Here is a 20,318-nt window from a genome sequence, read left to right on the forward strand (position 1 = left end):
TTCATCCAAACTTAAACCTATTTTTGGGTCGTATATTGTGTACGCGGGCTGCCCACCAAGTCCAACTTAATGCATGGATTCTATGGCCATTGAGAATTGGGCCTTGGGCCTTAATTCTCCTCTTAGAGCCCATGTTGTTAAAAGTGGTATTATATCTTTTTATGGCCTATTATGAGGAATATATGTATGTGGTTACTTTTATTTTTATCTTAAATGTAGGCCTTGGGCCTTTTATCCATATAGTTCATGGTAGATATGCCTTTTTGGGGAATGGTGGTTAAATGTCCCCATTATGGACCCCTCTAGGTCCGGTTGTATTTAAAAGTGATTGGATACTTATCTTAGATAGTTGCTAGGCTTATTTCTATATTACTTAGACCCGTAGTTGTATGCTTAGTCTCGTAGGCTACCCCAGGTAAATGGGCCCCCACTAGAGGTGGGATTCCTTATGGATATCGTCTAAGTACCTAGTCTTGATTCCTTCTTGGATAGGAAGAATGTAATTTACTTTGTATATCACCGCATAATGCGCCTAGACCCATCTTCATGGCCCATGTGCATCATTGTATGCTTGGATGACACTGTGTGTGTGGTTATGATTGTGCCATTGGGCATTGCATGCTGTCTTCCCGAGGGACGTAATATTCCCTCTTGAGCATGTTGGATGCTTGGAATTGATGCATAGTTGATTGTGTGATTCATGCATCTGGCATTGCATAATATGAGCATTATCACCCTTGCTTCATCAGGGTTGTAGCCTCCATAGATACATCATGGATGGCCATGTTTGGACACCGGAAATGTTACTTGAGCATACTGGGTGCATAGGATGCCCATGGGTGAAATTCCCAAAACTTCCATGGTACCAAGGATCTGCTCCAACGCCGTGACCGGGTGGAATATATGAGCGCACGAGGGCCTTATACCATTAGGCCGCGACTCCCACTGTCGTGTAGTCGGTTGGATAGGGGTGTGGCCTTACTCGCCTGATGTAAGAGGGCATTGCTAGGCTGAGTCTGACCAGCTCGTGAATGGGTCCGCTACCGTCAGGCCTTGCTGGTGATTGGTTGTCCACAGGCGGGTAGTGAGGTCTTTTACGCTCGTTTGACTGTGCGGGGTCTGTAGAGCGGCAGTCATCCAGCAGTGTAATGGACCCCGGTGATTTCCTTATGATTGGAAATATACTTGACATATGGTTTGGTTATGAGCACTGGCATTACTTGCATCGCATTAGTATTGGTTATGTAAGCCCCTTCATGCATTGCCTTGGTATGGCGTCCAGTACTCATTGCATCATATTCATGATAAGCCTTGGTAAGGCTAGTGATATTCTCATTGAGCATGTCTCCTTCCTGTATCTCCTATTATTCTTCTGTGCATTATTATCACACACTTACACCACCCTCTAAGCTTCTATAAGCTTATGTACGATTGATGCGTGCAGAAGATCCTAGGCAGGTGTCGCAGTGGCAGAGTTTGGATTAGAGCTGAGCTTGAGGACCCAGTATTGCATCCTTCCTTTCTTTCTTCTATCATCTTATGTATGTCCTTTTCGACCTTATGTAAGCTTGTAAAAGTTCAAATTCATAGTGGATTTTGTGATTTGTGCCTTTTTTATTCTCAGATTTACTTGTTATGATCTTGGGTATGCTCGTATTGGAAATGGTTATATTATTATGAAAATCCTCCTTGTAGGATCCCAGGATCGGAACTTGCTTCAGGAGCCGAGAATGGGGTACTACGGAGGCTGTTGCGGCCAGAACCGGCCATCGGGTTCCTTGTGAATTCGGTTACCGAGTCTGGGGCGTGACAGTATCTTTAAGAAAGGTTTCATATATAATATATTTATTTAATTTCTAAAAATAAATATTTTAATTTAGAATTTATTTTTCTTATAAAAATGGAACATCTTAGGCATCATTTAGATGTATTGACCATTCAATTAAGATAATTTTACCCCTATATAAGTAGCATGGTTAGCTCTCTCCTTTCTTTTCTTTATAAACATAAAAGAATATGATGGCCTGGAGGACTACCAAAATAAAATATAAACTATTCCATTCAATTTACAATCCAACACAAGGTGGGCCTAGTTTTATGAGAGAACATATTGACATTTTAACCCCACACTTACTATAAGGTTGGAGTCTTACACATGTGTCCCTTATGCATGCACACTAGTGGCATGTTCAATGTATGCTCCTATGGTGCACTTTCTAAGAAAATATTTGAAATGGCCAAGCTACATGTCCTAGAGGGGGGTTGGTGAATAGGACAATGCCAAATTTAAGCAATAATAGCAGAATATAAATGAATAAAAGATAGTACTATTAATAAATCACTATATAAGAATGTAAAGCAACCTCAAAAAGAGAGATTGATATCAATGTTATTCTAAGGACAACCTTACACCATACAAACCAAAGGTTTATGGCAGGACAACCTTATTTCTAAAACAAATTGAATATCAAAAACTCAAACAGAAAGGAAACAAATGAAATAGCAAGAAATAAATTCCAAACTATTAGAACATTCCCCACAATGCTTGAAATGTAAATATTACAACATTCATATTCACATATACATCCCACAAATTTGAATGATCAAAGATAGAAAATATAAATCACACATCCACAAAACACAAAGAGTTATAGTGGTTCACCTCTGTGTACACCAACTGTTAAAAAACAACCACACAGATTGCTACTCCACTCCTAATATCCTTACACAGGGGATATTAGCGTTCACTAACAAAATAGGTTTTCACAGGTTCACCCAAAACCGTCACAATTGTGTTTTTTTAGAAATGGGCTTACACAATTCAAAAATCCTCACTTCTGAGTTTTCTGGCTCTCCTCAGATAACTAACACAATGAGATTTTTCTAGCTTAATCTTAAATAAAACCAAAATAAAAATTTACATAAATATAAAATACCTGGATTTCTCCTTTTGTTACAGCTTGGAAGAACCAATCGGAGTAGAAGATCAAATGTTCAAGTTCAAAGTCCAATACTCACTTTTAAATGGTTATAGGTTCTAATTGATTTTAAATTAAACCAGTTGGACTAGCTATATTTGATTTTGATTCCAAGAAGAAGGAATATCACAATTCTTTTTTTCAATTAAGATAGGAATGTAGAAACAAAATTAAATTAATAAAGCTAACAAAAGAGAATATAAATTATGCACAAAGTAGCTTAAAATGAACACAAACTTATCTCTGAGTGATCCCTTGATTTTACTTGAATTGAGTTATCAATCTCTGAAATTTGTGCTCTATTTATAGTTGCAGAAACTCAGCTACGACTGGTCCTGAGGACACTATGACTGGTCGTAGGAGAAACAGATTTTTGAATTTTTGAGTGCAATCAGATAAAATCATTCTACGACTGGTCATAGGGTGTCTACGACTGGTCGTAGGCCCTCTACAACTTGTCGTAGCATACCCATGACTGGTCGTAGGACTCAAAGATTGGTTATTGTAGTTTGAGTCATAAAACCAGGACTGGTCGTAGGACGAGTCGACACTGTTTACACGACTGGTCGAAAAGTGTCCAGGACTGGTCATAAACGAACAAAAAATTCTGAAAAATTGCAACCAACTTAGGACTGGTCTTGAAATTTCTTGGACTGGTCGAGGCAGTGCTAAGACTAGTCGAAAAAGGTTCGGGACTAGTCTTAGAATAGTCTAATTCCATATAAAATGATTCAATTGAATTATGTATTCAAAATGACTTACCCTAAGGACAATCTAAGATCAATCATACCTTGAAAGTGAGGTATGAACATTGGGACTTCATATCTTCAGATGATAGATGACCTTTGAAGATTGTAAAGCTTGAGATCTCTGAACTTGATGTAGCACTGAACATGAGATCTTTTATAGCTTGAATAACAATTCATCTTGTGTTGTACACTGACTTGAGTCATGAACAAGATCACTTCTACTGTTGTAGCTTGTACTTGCATTCTACTGTAGTAGCTTGTACTTGCATTTCGTGAAGTTGTTTGAAGTAGTTCTTCGTTCTTGACTTGAAGTAAAGTGCTTAGAGTGGTGATGCAATGTCTTGAACATTTATAACAATGAACTATGCAAGACATAGATTGAGGTTTTGACACCACAAAATTTGACAACCAAAGGACCATAAAACCATAGTACTTACAAGATTATCTAATATGTATCATGAAAATGCAAAAGCATTAACACATATGGACAACCTCCACCACATACACAAATATTATATATAAAAGACCATCTCCAAGAAATATGGGAATATTTGTCTTGAGGAGTGAGTTGTCCACACATGCAATAACCCCTTATTATATATCAACCATCACAATCTTCCCTAATGTTAGATAACAACTCTTATTAACGATAATATATGTAACCATGAAGGTAGGGCTGACATAACAAAAGACTATAAGATTAAAGGAAGCAAAGAAGATAAAGTTTTCAGTTCCTTTGGCGCAATGCTGCAATTCTCGTTTGCAATACAGCGGGCTTACTCCCAGAGATACATGTATTGTGTGATTTACTATCTTTATAGAGATCAAGACTTCTTTTTTGTACTAATCGCTATTAATTTCACAATCATCAATGGAACCACATGATGTGATTTTTCATACGTATGGTTTGCATATAACATGTAAAATATGGCAAGTGTACTGTCTCTAAATTTAAAATGATCAAATATTGGTGGGCTCCACGACGTGCTTAAAACCTTGAGATCAATGGTTCAATTGATTCAGATTCCCAAGAAATCTAGCGATCAATGTAGCCTATGACTAAGCCAATGCTAACTTGGTCCACATGCATTACTGTTACTTTAGAATAGTTTTACTTTAAAAAAAAAAAAAAAACAAAAACAAAAGAAAAAAATCTCAAATCGGATATGTTCAAATCCATATACATGCAAACCTTAAGATTTAAACAATATTGTTCAAATATTTAAAATATGAGCAATACTTTAAAGATACAGTCCATTAAGTTTGGTAACATCGAACTATTGTAGTTCATGTAATCTTCAATGAAGTGAGACCATGCACTATTATAAGGACATAGATCCGATACATCCTCAAAGGCATAGGTCCAACACATAGGATGTGTTGTATAGAAATTACATGTCAAATGTGATCATGCAAACGTATTCAAAGTGATTAACCTATCTCTTCTAAGAAAAACCTTACATTTCAAACTAAACCTCATAGCCTCTTGTCATGTAGGTGGCATTTTGGTCCAATTATCATTTGTTGTCAACTTTTGTCTAGCTACATTTAAACCATTTAAAAGTCTGAGTTACAATGAAAATATGAGCATATTATCATTCACGATCCTAGTGGGCCAAACATTGATATATATAACCGTTATTGGCTTTTTTAGAAGTAGTTATGCTTATCCTTATTAAGAGATCAAAATCATAACAATAGAAGATAACCCATCCCCTCCATACATCATTCAACATAACATGAAGAAAACCGAATCATAGTTTTTATCTATTACTACTAGTATTACTACTTAGCTAGCTCCTCTAATTGCATATGAAGTATAACTGTCGCACATGTGGTAAGAGATCCTCCATTTGACCCACCATAGCCATGTTCATGTCTGCCATTATGATTATAACTCGTCCCCCCAAATAACCATCACTATCATGGTGCCAACCACTATGGAATCAACCTTTATTTTCCACGATGCTTCCCTTAGACCGAGCCTCGTTGACAGTGATACTCCTCCCATTAAGGTTCTATCTATTCAACCCTTCAACAACATCTCACAATGACTATTCATTATTTAATGTACGAATTTAAAGACCTTCAATCAGCCTACCTCATAGCCACTAATGATCTTAGATTCAAGGACTTCCTCGAATGGGCTAAAGGCCCTATTGACAGAGCAGTCATTGGTGCCCTATTCCAGCCCTCTAAAAAGTACCAATATTCCACATCAGTAGATACCATCTCCGCCCACAACACAAGATAGAGATAGAGATAGAATGAAAGGTAAAAAAAGAGGGGAATGGAGACAAAAACCCTCCCTTAAGATTGTTCACATCACAGTTACCGGCTCATTCAACGGCATAATTAAGAAGTGAAATCTACCTACAACCAATGGAGCCCACTGCTCTTAGAATGGGAGAAGCCTACATGTTAGGAAACTTCTTCCATATCCCAGGCCTAACTAGTCCCATAATGGTATAAGCATTGAGAGATGGATGCATTTTAAGCCATGCTGATCAAGATCCTATCTCTACTATAAGAACAAGTTCAAAATGAGGTGTGATTGGTTTGTGTAGAAAATGATCATGGCCAATGGAGACCCTGAATATGTGTACATGTTGAGGGTTGAATATTGCATATCAGACACCAGTTATTGCCAGGATTTACAAACATAGTACTGTTTAACGGCCTGATTTAATCATGTTTGTGATGCAGGGCGTATTCATGAGCCTGGACTGGGAAAGGGTACTAAAAGCATGGATTTAACGGTCTGAAGTCACCAAGGCAAGCGACGGACCCTAGGAGACCAAGATCGACAGATTTGCACGCCAAGGATCCAAGAAAATCGAGAAATTGAAGCTCAAGTGGCCTGAAAAGTGTTCAGAATGCAAGATCATAGGGTTCCCACAATCTGATCAGTTCAAAACTCCATATGTGGCCTGAGGACTATAAATGAACCGTACACGTAAAATTTCATCCATTGGATCGCTGTGGAAGTGGCCCAACGGACAGATCAGCCCACAATTTACTGATCTGGGGCCCACCTGATCTCTGGATACACCTCATCTTCGGTCTCAATGCCTTAAATCATGTGAAGAACCAGATGGACGGAGTAGATTTCTCACAAACATCTCGGTGGGACCCATACAGGTAGTGTATGTACAAGTTATGCAGGTGCACCGGGCGCACACCAAATATCCAAAAGTCGGTCAGCAAGCGCTGACCGACTCTTCTTCTTAAATCTGGATTCCGCTCACAGCGGCGAACGTGGGTCCATCGGTTCCTCTCAGGGGGGCCCACTCCTCTTTCAAAGTATTAATTGTGACCGTCCATTGCATGCATAGGTGGGGTATTTACCTCACCAAGGTGGCCTCTTGAGACCATGTAAGATGTTGCAGAATCCTAATCGTTAAATACACGATGAACGGCGGAGTAGAAGATATTGTGGGCCACATAGAATTTGATCCAAAAACAGTGATTCCCGCCTAGTTTTTTTAGAGGAAACCAATGGACGGTGTAGATTTCTTTGTAAAATCTGATAATGACCTCCACCGATCTTCGCAGAGGCCTCTATTCCATAGGCCTTTTCGTCCGTGAAAAACGGCCGCTGTAGGCCAGTTCCGTGATCTCGATCACGGTCGGATTGATAATCCAGACCGTCCATCAGGATCCCACGGTCTCTATCATGAAAGCCTAGGTGACAGAATTTCAGAAGACAACTAATATCGGTTTTCAATCGTTCAAAAGAAAGACGAACGGCGTAAGAAGAACTCTGTGGACCACACTGTAATCAGTCAAGAACCATCCTTTCCCAACTAGTTTCTCGCCACGCTTCCAATAAACGGAGTAGATTTCTCCGTTAACTTCAATAATAGGCCCCACCAATCAATCAGCGCAAACACAGTTATGCAAAGATCAGCGCCTACGTAAGAAACTTACGCATGAAGTTTTTTTCACCCGACCATCCTACCTCTATAAAAGAAAGAAAAGAAAAGTGGGAGAGGGACTTTTGCTGGGAGAGGGACTTCTGCTGGGAGAGAGGCTTTGAACTTAAGCTTTGGATCTGGAGCAGGGAGAGAGATAGAGAGTAAAAGGTTTTTTTTTTCCTTTTTATCTTTGTTTAAGGGTTAGCCGCATCATGACCGGCTAAACCTCATAGCTGGGGCTAAGAGGTGAAGTTTGTAGCCTGATGGGAGTTTTTTTTACTTATGCTTTTTTTGTTTAAACTGAACTAATGTTGTTTTTAGTTTAATTAAAGGAATATTTTTTTGTCTTTAATGGTCTGTTGTGATCGAAATTACAATGGATCTGCAATGGCCTTAAATATCTCCTTTTTTCCTTTTGATGTATATGACGTCAGGAAGCCTTGTTGTTCACCATCGTCTCCTGGGCATGGTCGGATGATGATACCCTTCCTAACTTTCATGCATTGTTGACTGGTTGGTAATTAGTTTAATTCTATTGTTTGCTTTGCCTCCTGGGCATGGATTGATGATGGAATCCATTCTAATTCATATACTTTTCATCTCTTTAAAAACTATATTAAAAGAAGTTCAGTTTAGTTTACATGATGATGGCATAAGATCTCCCTGATCTCTACAAGTGGATCCTCTGAATCCCCAGTTTCCTTTCCTCTGAATTCATTAAGTTTAGATTAATCTCTCACCATTATTCATCAATTTACATTGGATTTAGATTACATCTTTTGCTAGTTCTATATCTAGTTAGTTTCAGATCACGTACAAGTTTCAGTCCCTGTGGATTCGACCTCGGTCTTACTGAGTTTATTACTACATCACAACCCTATACTTGGGGAGTGAACAAGTTTTTGGCGCCGTTGTCGGGGATTGACGGCTACGTTTTTCTAAAATTAATTAGTTTCAGAATTAGGTTAGGATTAGGATTTTACTAACTTTAGTTTTAGGTTTTTAATTGATTTCTAGAACTAACTTGTTTCCATGTTTTGTAGGATCCTAACATAAGTTCCTAAATTGGTAATTCCTTCCTAATTTCTCTACTTTTTCTACTTTTAAAATTAGGGTTTAAATTTTAGAAATCTTCTATTTTCTAGTATTCTCTCTATTTTTAGGAACTAGTTTATTTTTAGAAACTTTCCTCTTTTATTTCTAGAAACTAGGTTAGTTATTTCCCTCTTTAGAGATTCTTTCCTTTTTAGAAACTAACTTTTTTACTATGTAGGCTTTTAAGGTAGAAATTTCTAATTTGGTAAGTTTTCTCTCTACTTTCTATTTTTTTAGTTCTCTTTTAGTAATTTACTTTCTAGTTTAGACTTTTCTTCTTTTAGAAAATGACTTGTTTGTTTTCTTTTGCAAGTCCTTAACTTAAGGGCTTCAATTTGGTAATTTCTTTCCAACTCTCCCTCTCTTTCTTTTTAGATTTTCTTTTCCTTTCTTAGGATTAGACTTTGAATTTGATTGAGGGATATGAGTGTTTCATGCCCAAGTAGGCCCGTGACAACACTCGACGTCTCTTGACTGAAGGAGGATTGGTTGAGGGGTTGACTATCCATCGCAGGACTAGACACCACTCGAAACCCCCTGAGTTAATTGAAGTTATGGCTGAAGACCAACCTCCTCTACTTCCACCCAGGGTGGAGGATACCCAAGATGAGAATGAGGTGCATCAGGCACCCCCGCCTCGTACTTTACGAGATTATCTACAACCGGCGGGAGTGAGTACGCCCTCATGCATGATTTTTCCTGAAAACACAGGACAAATGGACATTAAGCCAGGAGTTATCCAACTCCTTCCCAAATTCCATGGAGTTGAATCAGAAAGTCCATATTTACATTTGAAAGAGTTCGATGAGATTATAGCTATATTATGTTTTCCTAATGTATCGGAGGATACAATCAGGCTGAAACTCTTTCCTTTTTCCTTAAAAGAGAAAGCTAAGACGTGGTTACATTCACTGCGTCCTAGATCCATTGGCACATGGAACGACATGTAGAGGGAATTCATAAAAAAATTCTTCCCACATTATAAAATGATTACCCTCAGAAAAGCAATCATGAACTTTGCCCAAAAGGAAGATGAAACATTCTTCCAATGTTGGGAAAGGTTCAAAGATTTGGTCAGTTCATGCCCACAATACGGATTTGAAACGTGGTGCATTACAAATTTTTTCTATGATGGACTGACATCTTCCATGCGCCAAATGGTCGAGACAATGTGTAATGGAGAGTTCATTAATAAAGATGTTGACGAGGTATGGGATTACCTCGATAGTCTTGCTGAAAAAACACAATCATGGGACTATTACCCAAAGTCGAACACCACGTCTAGGCCGACTCAATTAAAGGAGAAAGGTGGATTATATCTCTTGAAAGAAGAGGATGATCTCAAGTGTAAAGTGACTACTCTCATAAGGAAAGTTGAGGCCATGGAAGGAAAGAAGGATAAGGTTAATGAAATTGTTTGCGGCATCTGTGATTGCAACATTCATACAACTGAAAATTGTCCTACAATACCCGCCTTTCGAGGAGTGTTGAATGAACAAGCTAATGCCATAAACAACTATCAAAGACCTTTTACTGGACCTAACTCCAATACGTATAATCCTAGTTGGAAAAATCATCCAAACTTTAGTTGGAGGAATGGACAAATGGCTACCCCTCAAGGTTTCTTCAATCAAAATCCAAATCAAGTGAAACCTCAAGAGGAACCGGTTCAAAATTCCATACAAGAGCTGGCTCAAGCAATGCGGGGAATTACAGATTTTATGCAAAAGATAGATTCTCGTATGATGGTTATAGAAAAGGGGATGCTTCCTGCACAACCTCTCCCCAATCCTAAACCGCAGTACGAGATTAATGATCCCAGCTCTTCAAATCAGATGGGGCACACTAAATCCATCACCACTCTTAGGAGTGGAAAGATCATTGATAAAACTCTTCCGGTTAGGCCTGAAAAGCCTCAAGAGCCAGAAGAGGACAACAATGATGGATCCAATGATGCCCCACAAAAATTAGAACCGGAACTTCTAGAGAAGCCAGTTGCTCCGTTCCCCCAACGGTTGGTTTCACCAAAACCTCTCTCTAACTCTCAGGATATCCTAGAGGTGTTGAAACAAGTGAAAGTCAACATTCCTCTACTTGATGTCGTGAAACAGATACCTTCATATGCCAAATTCCTGAAAGACTTATGCACGACCAAACGACGACAGAGTATTCAAAAGAAGATCTTCTTGACCGAGAAAGTGAGTGACATCCTAAAGCAAGACGTGCCACAGAAATTCAAGGATCCCGGTAGCCCAACCATATCATGTGTAATCGGAGACCATCGAATTGATCATGCACTTCTTGACTTAGGAGCGAGCGTCAATCTGATTCCCTACGCGGTATACAAACAGTTAGATTTGGGTGAATTAAAACCCACCCTAACCACACTACAACTTGCTAATCGCTCTGTTCGTGTACTAAGAGGGATAATTGAGGATGTGTTGGTCCAAGTTGATAGATTTTACTACCCTGTAGATTTTATCATCCTAGACACCGAACCCATCAATAACATAAGCACTCAGATCCCCGTCATTCTTGGCCGCCCATTCCTTGCCACTTCAAATGCAATTATCAATTACAGGAATGGTGTCATGACTATGTCTTTTGGGAATATGACATTGGAGTCAAACATCTTTTTCAATAACGGCAGAAACTTAGAGGAGGATAACGATTTCCACGACATTAACATGATTGACTCTTTCGTGGAAGATACGACACCTCTAACCTTATCCTCCGACCATCTAGAGACGTGCCTGGCCCACTCCCATGATTTTGATGATGACATGATTAGGGAGACGTGCGCCTTGCTTGATACTACACCGGTACTTGAAGTTAACCGGTGGAGGCCACAATTTGAAGAATTGCCACAAACCGATGTAATGCCTCTACCGTCTAACCTTAAGCTACCGAAGCTTGACCTAAAACCTTTGCCCTCTGATTTGAAATATGCCTATTTAGGTCAAGATGAGACATACCCGGTGGTAATCTCTGCCCACATGGAGAAAGAACAGGAGAGTATGCTCATATCTACTCTCACTGAGCATAAAGGAGCCCTGGGATGGACGATAGCGGACCTCAAGGAAATCGATCCCTCGATTTGTACTCACCGCATATATCTTAAGGATAATGCAAAAACCGCTCGGCAACCACAACGTAGACTAAATCCAAACATGAAGGAAGTGGTTAAGGCCGAGGTTCTTAAACTATTGGACGTGGGTATCATATACCCTATATCTGATAGTCAATGGGTGAGTCCAACTCAAGTGGTCCCTAAGAAGTCCGGAATCACCATCGTAGCCAATGCTAATAATGAACTCGTGCCAATTAGAGTCACTACTGGTTGGAGAATGTGCATTGACTATAAGAAGTTGAATACCGTCATGAGAAAAGATCACTTTCCTTTACCATTCATTGATCAAATCCTGAAAAGGTTAGCTGGTCATTCCTATTATAGTTTCCTTGACGGGTATTCGGGCTACAACCAGATAGAGATAGCCCCTGAAGACCAGGAAAAGACCACATTTATATGTCCCTACGGCACCTTTGCCTACCGAAGGATGCCATTCGGACTATGTAATGCCCCTGCCATCTTTCAGCGATGTATGCTTAGTATCTTTTCTGATATGGTGGGGCAATATCTAGAGGTCTTCATGGACGACTTCTCTATTTATGGTCCATCTTTCAGCAAGTGCTTGGAAAGTCTTAAATGTGTGCTGAAAAGATGTGAAGAAAAGAACTTGGTACTTAATTGGGAGAAGTGACATTTCATGGTTCGGAAGGGAATTGTCCTTGGGCATATCATCTCGTCCAAGGGAATCGAGGTAGATAAAGCAAAAATCGATCTTATCTCTAACATACCTCCACTCAAGAACATCAGAGACGTGCGATCCTTCTTAGGACACGCAGAATTTTACAGGCGATTCATAAAGGACTTTAGTCTCCTCTCTCGTCCTTTATGTAATCTTATTCAAAAGGATGCTCCGTATGAGTAGACTGTGAAATGCCAGGAAGCTTTCACCAAGCTTAAGGGCACGTTAACCACTGCACCTATCATGCAGCCACCCGACTGGAGCCTTCCTTTTGAGCTTATGTGCGACGCTTCTGATTATGCTCTTGGAGCGGTTCTAGGCCAGAGAAAGGATAAGAGACCCTACGTCATCCATTACGCGAGTAGGACTCTAAATCTTGCCCAAGTGAACTACTCGACTACGGAAAAGGAACTCTTAGCTGTAGTGTTCGCCTTGGATAAATTTAGGTCCTACCTGATCGGATCTAAGATCATTATCTATACAGATCATGCGACACTGAAGTATCTTCTTTCTAAGAATGATTCTAAGCCCCGCCTGATACGATGGATTCTTCTACTCTAAGAATTTGATTTGGAAATTAAAGATAAAATGGGAGTAGAAAATGTTGTGGCTGATCACCTTTCTCACCTTAATACATCTGATCCTCTTGAGACGACCCATATCAACGACATGTTCCTTGATGAACAACTGTTCAGAGTCTCTCATTCACCTTGGTTCACTGATATTGCTAATTATCTTGCTACAGGTGCCATACCGACACAATGGACTGCGCAAGATAAGAAGAAATTCTTCACCGAGGTGCGTAACTTTTTTTGGGATGACCCTTATTTATTTAAATATTGCCCAGATTAAATCCTAAGGAGATGTGTACCAGACGATGAGCATCAGAGCATTATCTCCTTCTGTCACTCACAGGCCTGTGGTGGTCACTTTTTTACTAAAAAGACCACGCCCAAGATTCTGCAGTGTGGCTTTTACTGGCCCACTATGTTTAAGGACACTCATGAGTTTTGCAAAGCTTATGAGCGTTGTCAAAAATTGGGAGCATTGTCCCGTCGAAATATGATGCCTTTGAATCCCATCCTTATCATTGAAGCATTTGATTGCTGGGGCATCGATTTCATGGGACCATTCCCCCAATCGTTTGGAAATCTGTATATTTTGCTCGCCGTGGATTATGTCACTAAATGGGTCGAAGCGATTCCGTGTCAAACTAATGACCATCGCACGGTCATTAAATTCTTAAAAGAAAACATCCTTTCTCGATTCGGAACACCTCGAGCCATCATTAGTGATGGGGGCTCACACTTTTGTAATAAACTATTTGAGAGCTTAATGAAGAAATACGGTATCTCTCACAGGGTGAGCACCTCGTACCACCCACAGACAAGTGGGCAAGCTGAGATTTCTAATAGGAAAATTAAACACATTTTGGAGAAAACGGTTAACCCTGATCATAAGGATTGGTCAATCCGATTGACCGATGCCTTATGGGCATACCGTACTGCCTTTAAAACCCCTATTGGAATGTCTCCCTTTAGACTTGTCTATGGGAAAGCTTGTCACTTACCTGTGGAGCTGGAACATGCACTACGTGAAAAATGGGAAAAAATGACGGATTTAGAGACGGTTCTGGACCGTCTCTAAAATTGCTTGGTTTAAAGACGCTTTAGAGACGACCGTAAACCGTCTCTAAACTTTTAGACGGCCCCTGACCGTCCTTATTATTGTCTTAAAAATTTGAACGTCCACAAATCATTTGAGACGGTCGAAAACCGTCGTTAACTGCAGATAAAAGACGGCCATTAACCGTCTGGAATAAGAGACGATCCCTGACCATCTTATATGCCGGAATTCGAGATGGTCAAAGACCGTCCCTATTAGAGACGGTCATTGGCCGTCTCTTACTGGTAATTTGACTGTCAAGGACCGTCTCAATTAGAGACGGTCGTTGGCCGTCTTTTCCTGTAATTTAGGACTGTTAAAAATAGTCTGTATTAGGGACGGTTCTTAGCTGTCTCTGTTTGAGACTGTTAAGGACCGTCTCTATTAGAGACGGTCATTGACCGTCTTGTATTGGTAATCTGAGACTGTCATGGACCGTCTCAATTATAGATGGTCAACGACCGTCTTTTACTACTTTTGCAAGGTAGTAAAAAATAACCTGCATTAGGGACGGTCCTTAGCAGTCCCTATTTGAGACTGTCAATGGCCGTCTCTATTAGAGACGGTCCTTAGCCGTCTTATTGTGGTTATTTGTGACTGTCAAAGACTGTCTGCATTAGAGATGGTCTTAAACCGTCTCTAATGCTCTAGTAAAAAATTAAGAACAAAAAAAAAATTATAAATTTCGAAAAAAAAAAAGTTAAAAAGCTTAGAAAAATAACTAACAATGTTTAAGAAAAAGATTTAGATTTTGAAATAAAAATTAAGAACTTTTAATAAAGTTGATAATTTTGAAAAAAAAAAATTCGATAAGAAAATGATATTTTGAAAAAGAAAATTTTAAAAATTAAACAAAATTGTAAAAAAAGTGTCAAATTGTAAAAAAATATATTTTTAAAAAAAGAAAACTAGATTTTTTATTTTGAAAAGAAAATTTAAAAAGTTGTATAACAAAAGTGATATTTAAAAAATGATATTCTGAAAAAGAAAATTTTAAAAATTAAACAAAATTGTGAAAAAATTGACAAATTGTAAAAAAATATATATATTTTAAGAAAGAAAACTAGATTTTGTATTTTGAAAAGAAAAATTAAAAATTTATATAACAAAAATGATAATTTTAAAAAGAAAATTTAAAAAATTAAACAAAATTGTGAAAAAATTGACAATTTGTAAAAAAAATATATTTTTTAAAAAGAAAACTAGATTTGGTATTTTGACAAGAAAAATTAAAAAGTTATATAACAAAAGTGATATTGAAAAAATGATATTTTGAAAAAGAAAATTTAAAAAATTAAACAAAATTGTGAAAAAATTGACAAATTGTAATATATATATATATATATATATATATATATATATATATAATATATTAAAAAAGAAAACTAGATCTTGTATTTTGAAAAGAAAAATTAAAAAGTTATATAACAAGATTTCAATAAAAAAAATGATATTTTGAAAAAGAAAATTTAAAAAATTAAACGAAATTGTGAAAAAATTGACAAATTGTAAAAAAAAATATATTTTTTTTTAGAAAAAGAAAACTAGATTTTCTATTTTGACAACAAAAATTAAAAAGTTATATAACAAAAGTAAGATTAAAAAAATGATATTTTGAAAAAAAAATAAGAAATTAAACAAAATTGTGAAAAAATTGAAAAATGTAAATATATATATATATATTAAAAAAGAAAACTAGATTTTGTATTTTGACAAGAAAAATTGAATAAAAAAAAGGATATATACCAAATTAAATGGATGTGGCCTACAATACACAAGGTGGGATTAAAAACATGTAGACGTGAAAAGAAAAAAGAAAAAGAAGAAGAAGAAGAGTGTTAACTCGAGGTTAAAAAAAAATATACACGTTTAAGAAAGAGGAGTGCAAATCAAAGTTCCTCAATACCTTGGTAAAAAAGAAAATGGTCGAAATTCAACGGTAATATCAGATGGTTGAGATTATCCAATCATTGTGATATTAAAATAAGTGTTCTACCCAATATAATAGATGTGCCCTTCAACACAAGTGCAGACCAAAGGAGATTGAAGCATATAGATGTTTAAAAAGAATAGTACAAGTCAATGTTCTTCAGGATAGTTAAAAAGAAAATGGTCCAAATTAATCCAACGGCAATTTTAGACAGTTAAGATCATTCAATCAGTGTGACCTTTGGAGAGGTACAGGTATGCTAGGTGTTGCCAACATTAAGAATTGGTACCAAATGCATACATTAGTATAGGCCATTCTTATGTTATCATTTTTCGGCTATTAACTCGTCTCCAAAGCAATGAGATGTAAACTTGCACAGCTTAGATATAGTTTAAGCTGCTTGTTAATTAAAAAGGAATTGGAATATAGTTTAAGCCAAATGGAATCTAAAAAGAAAAAGAAAAAAAAAGAAGATGACTGACATCCATCAAATCATACCAAGTCCACCAATCAGATTTTGTATTTTGACAAGAAAAATTAAAAAGTTATAACAAAAGTGAGATTTAAAAAATGATATTTTGAAAATTAAATTTTAAAAAATTAAACAAATTTGTGAAAAAATTGACAAATTGTAAAAGAAAAAATATTTTTTTAAAAAAGAAAACTAAATTTTGTAAAAAAGAAAAATGTTAAATTTATTTATAATAAAAATGATATTTAGTTAAAAGAGTAAAAAAATATATACATTTTGAAAAAAAAAATGTTAAATTTATTTGTGAAAAATAAAATTACTAAATTATTAGGCACATCCACTAATTGAACCTTTAATCATTTTTGGACAATCTAATTAGTTCAAATTGAAGAGTAAATAACTTCAGATGTTTAAATCAAATTTCACTGAAATTGTTGGTCAATCTTGTATGCCCAATATCTTTCTCATATATATGTAGCCTGATTGAGGCGAGTAATTAGTCAAATTGAGAATTAATTAGTAAAATAGAGTGAATGAACTAGACATGTGAAATGGGCCAAATATTCTGGTTAAAATTGTGACCCAACTTATAACTGACCTTGTGAGAACTTAAGAATTGATGTTAGTAAGTTTTGTGGGCCTCATCATGATGTGTGTCAAACATCAACATCGTGGATTTGATGTGTCCCATTTATAGTTATGAGATATCTCAAAAATCATCGGTAAACGAAACTCGAGTGGGCCATACCATTTAAAACTATGTGAAGACATCGTAAAAAATATAAAAGCACTTGGTGGGGCCCACATGAGTTTTGGATGCGGTTGAAACTTGGTCTGACCCCTCATCCAAGTGGGACACACATAATGAGTGGGTTGGATATGTGAATCACATTTAGGCAGGCCCAATATATGATTATGAATGTTTTAAGGAAACCTTTCTCCACTACATTTAAGTGAATTACTCGTAACCTTTATCAAAGTAAACTCTGTGGGGTTCACCGTTATTTATTTATTTTATCCACTCCATTCATCCATGTTAACAGATAATTTGAGGTCTAAAGAACAAACAGGAAGCATATCCAAAGCTCAAGTGGACCACACCATAGGAAATAGTGTGATTGAACCTCTACCATTTAAAATTTCTTGGCGGCTATAGAAGTTTTGGATCAAGCTGATGTTTGTGTTTTCTATTCATTTATATATTTTTGATATTATGAACAACCTTTAACTGTTTTTGGACAATCTGATCAGTCCAAACATGAAAAGTAAATAACTTCAGATGTTTAAATCAAAATTCACTCAAATTGTTAATCAATCTTGTTTGCCCAATATCTTTCTCATACGAAATATGTTCGAGGCGAGTAACCGTTTTTGGATGTTGGTCGGTGCTCTATGGGTCCCACCATGATGTATGTGTTTCATCCATGCTGTCCATCCATTTTTACAAATCATATTAGGGCAAAATACTAAAAATGAAAGGGATATAAATCTCAGGTGGACCACACCACATGAAAACAATAGTGATTGGATATCCACCATTAAAACCCTCCTAAGGCTCACTGTACCTTTTATTTGACATCCTATCTGTTGATTAGGTCATATAGGCCCAGATGAAGGGAAAAAAATATCAGATAGATCCATAACTTTTTATGGCCCCCAAAAGGTTTTTAATGGTCGACACTCATTCAACACTGTTTCTTATAATGTGGTCCAGTTGAGATTGGGATATACCTCATTTTTTGTCTCATCCATAAAATAAAATGAAAAATAGATGGATGACAAGGATGAAACATGCACATACATCATGGTGGGGCCCATAGAGCACAGACCATGTGACCCATGACCGCTCGTAAGAGAGACTCACTCTCTGTCCTCTCTCACTCTCTCTCTCTCTCTCTCTCTCTCTCTCTCAGATGGATGACGTGGACATCATGGACCATACCATAGGAACACATTAGGAATAATGATTTCCACCGTTGAAATCTTCCTATGGCCTACAATGATTTTTATTTGTCATCCAACCTGTTCAATAGATCACAAATACATGGATGAAGGGAAAACTAAAGTATCAACTTGATCCAAAACTTCGGTGGCCTTACAAATTATTTTAATGGTAGACGTTTAGTTTATACTATTTCTTATGATGTTGTCCACTTCAGATTTTTTTAGGCTTCATTTTTGAACTTATGTAATAAAATTATATGTGAAAATGGATAGATGGAGTGGATAAAATAAATAAATTATGGTGGCCCCCATAGGATTTACTCTGTACGGTTGAGAACGGATTGACTACTCCCCTGACACTAACCAATGACTAGTGTTCAGTGCTCTATGGCTCCCACCACGATGTATGTGTTTCATCCATGCTGTCCATATATTTTTACAGATAATTTTACATTATGAGACCAAAAATGAGATATATGCAAATCTCAAGTGGACCACATTACAGGAAATGTGTTGAATGAGCGTCGACCATTAAAAATATGATCAATAGGCATAAAAGTTTTGGATCAAGTTTATTTTTATTTTTTCCCTTCATCTGGTCCTGGATGACCAAATCAACAGATTTGATGTCAAATAAACAGTACAGTGGGCCTTAGGAGGATTTTAATGGTGGATATCCAATCACTATTGTTCTCATGTGGTGTGGACCACCTGAGATTTATTTCCCTTTAATTTTCAGCATAGAGCCTAATATGATTTGTAAAAATGGATGGATGGCATGGATGAAAATCATACATCATGGTGGGGTCCACAGAGCACCGTCCAATCTCGCCCAAATTTGGGCGCGCGCGGCTCTTTTGAGCGCGCGCCCACATTCCCTCGTCTCTCTCTCTCTGTCTCTCTGTCTCTCTCTCTCACCCCTGCCCTCCCTCGGCGAGGGCTCTCTCTCTCTCCCTTCCTCGCCGCCCTCCCTTCCTCACCGCCCTCTCTCACTCACGCGCATCCTCTCTCTCTCTCAGTCCGCTCTCCACCACGCCCTCTCTCTCTCTCAGTCCGCTCTCCACCGCGCCCTCTCTCTGTTTCTGTCTCTCTCGGTGCTCTCTCTCTCGTACATCCACATGAGGTATCTCTCTCTCTCTCTCAATCTCAAGACCGATTGAAACGATTTGGTGATTTAGGGATTTGGGGATTTAGGGATTTAGGGATTGGGGATTTAGGGATTTTGGGATATGGGGATTTAGGAATTTTGAGATTAAGGTGGGCCCTACTGAGTTTACTCAGTACAATAAGAGCGTACTGAGTAACTCAGTATGCAATCCGATTTCGTCTGCAGCATCACCATGATCTATGGCCCCACCATGATGTATATATTTTATCCATGCCATTCATCCATTTTTATAGATCATTTTAGGGCTTTATCCCAGAAATTAGAGCTGGTGCTTTTGATCAGTTGAAGCAGAATGCAACTAAGGGCCTGTTTAGATGCTTGTAACTTTTCTAAAATGTAAGTAAGTTACAGGTGACTTAGTTATAGTTGGCGTTTGGGGGAGGAAAGTCACCTGTTTGGGGTGAGAGGATTTTAATACACCAAAAAAAAAAAAAAATAGTTGCCAGCAATTTTATGTGCATAGATGGTTCTCCTGCACAATAGGAAAAAGACTAAAGGATTTTTTGAATGTAAATTCTAAGGACCTGTTTGGGTTCCACTTTAAAATGAATTCATATCTTTTTAGTCGATCTCTAATTCATATCTTATAAT

General features: G+C 37.5%; 1 non-coding gene and 1 pseudogene across 1 annotated transcript; one reads left to right on the plus strand and one right to left on the minus strand.

The window, feature by feature from the left end:
* Nucleotides 1–20,318, plus strand: part of LOC131238862 (probable proline transporter 2) — a 191,683-nt pseudogene that overhangs the window by 102,855 nt on the left and 68,510 nt on the right.
* On the minus strand, nt 9,732–9,838 carry LOC131241659 (small nucleolar RNA R71). The gene has a single exon (XR_009169218.1). It is a non-coding gene; the product is annotated as a small nucleolar RNA R71 (small nucleolar RNA).

Source organism: Magnolia sinica, chromosome 3 (assembly GCF_029962835.1).
Source record: "Magnolia sinica isolate HGM2019 chromosome 3, MsV1, whole genome shotgun sequence".
In the NCBI taxonomy this organism is placed as follows: Eukaryota; Viridiplantae; Streptophyta; class Magnoliopsida; order Magnoliales; family Magnoliaceae; genus Magnolia; species Magnolia sinica.